This window comes from Cyprinodon variegatus, unplaced genomic scaffold (assembly GCF_000732505.1).
Source record: "Cyprinodon variegatus isolate N-32 unplaced genomic scaffold, C_variegatus-1.0 Scaffold1164, whole genome shotgun sequence".
Classification (NCBI taxonomy): Eukaryota; Metazoa; Chordata; class Actinopteri; order Cyprinodontiformes; family Cyprinodontidae; genus Cyprinodon; species Cyprinodon variegatus.
This window is the reverse complement of record NW_015151617.1, coordinates 3,044-4,193: the sequence shown is the minus strand read 5'-3', so window position 1 is coordinate 4,193 and position 1,150 is coordinate 3,044.

The following is a 1,150-nucleotide window of genomic DNA, read 5'->3' as shown; positions in this document are numbered from 1 at the left end:
TTTTTTTAACCATATTTCCGCCTCATTGTACATAGTAGTTTAGTTGAGTTTCACTAGTTTAAGTTACGAGGGTTAAACTGAAATATGTTTGACTTGGAGCTGAATGATTTTTGTAAATAAACTTATATTTAAACAGAAGTTGTGGTGAATTTATTTAATGTATGTGCAGAATTAAGTGTTTGACCATTATTAGTGCTTGAATCACTCTTCCATTTATTGTTATAATACACAGCTAGTAGGGTGTGTGTTCATAAACAACATATGACAGCCGAAATAATATCTGATTAAATAAGATATTTCCTACCCCTACCGGGGAGGGCAATACACATCTTAAAGTATCCGAAATATAAATCCACAACATTAATATGGCATCCAACCTGGATGGGCTTTGAACATTAAAATCACAAAATTGACAACACGTCGAATCTGCGACTCAGCAGCTAGGAAGAAAAAGGCTGGAATCTCTGAAGAGAGAAAAACTCAGGTTAGTGATCACTTAAATCTGATGGAGGACGATTAAGAGTGAGTGAGTCACCTAACCTGGTTTACAGTTCAGTCCGAGCCCAGAGGAAGGACTGGAAATCCAGCCGGGTGATTTGCCACGGCATGCTGCAGATGCCTCCCAGACACTGCCGTAACTTTCTGAAGGACTGGTGTGGACATGTCCCCACCAAATATGGGCATGGTGGGGACAGTCTCCACCAATAATTTCCGCTTTTTTACCCCTTTCCGCTGATTTACTTCAGCCAACACTAACTGGGGTTGGGTACGGCTGTCTGTGTTCAGAGCGTTTTCAGTCAGTGTTTTTTCCTCGCTCTCCCGCTGCTCTCGAGTCCCACCACTCGGTGAAAAATCACCTGATCTGTCGCTTTGGGACCTAATATTATTTCGTGTCTCTATTCATTGCGTACAGAGTCGCTACGAGGATGAGAAGAGATACCGGATATGGAAAACCATTTTAACATACAGTCGGTTTTGTATGACCACCTGTGACAAGTAGTTTTAACATAAATTCGCAGCAGCACTTAGTGAATTTTAGCTGGCAGGTACTCCGATATATGTTTAAGTAAAAGTTAGGAGAGGGGTTGGTTAAAAAAAAATCAGAGATACCACTGAAAAATCCGTTAGTTACACATACGGACCTTTTTTT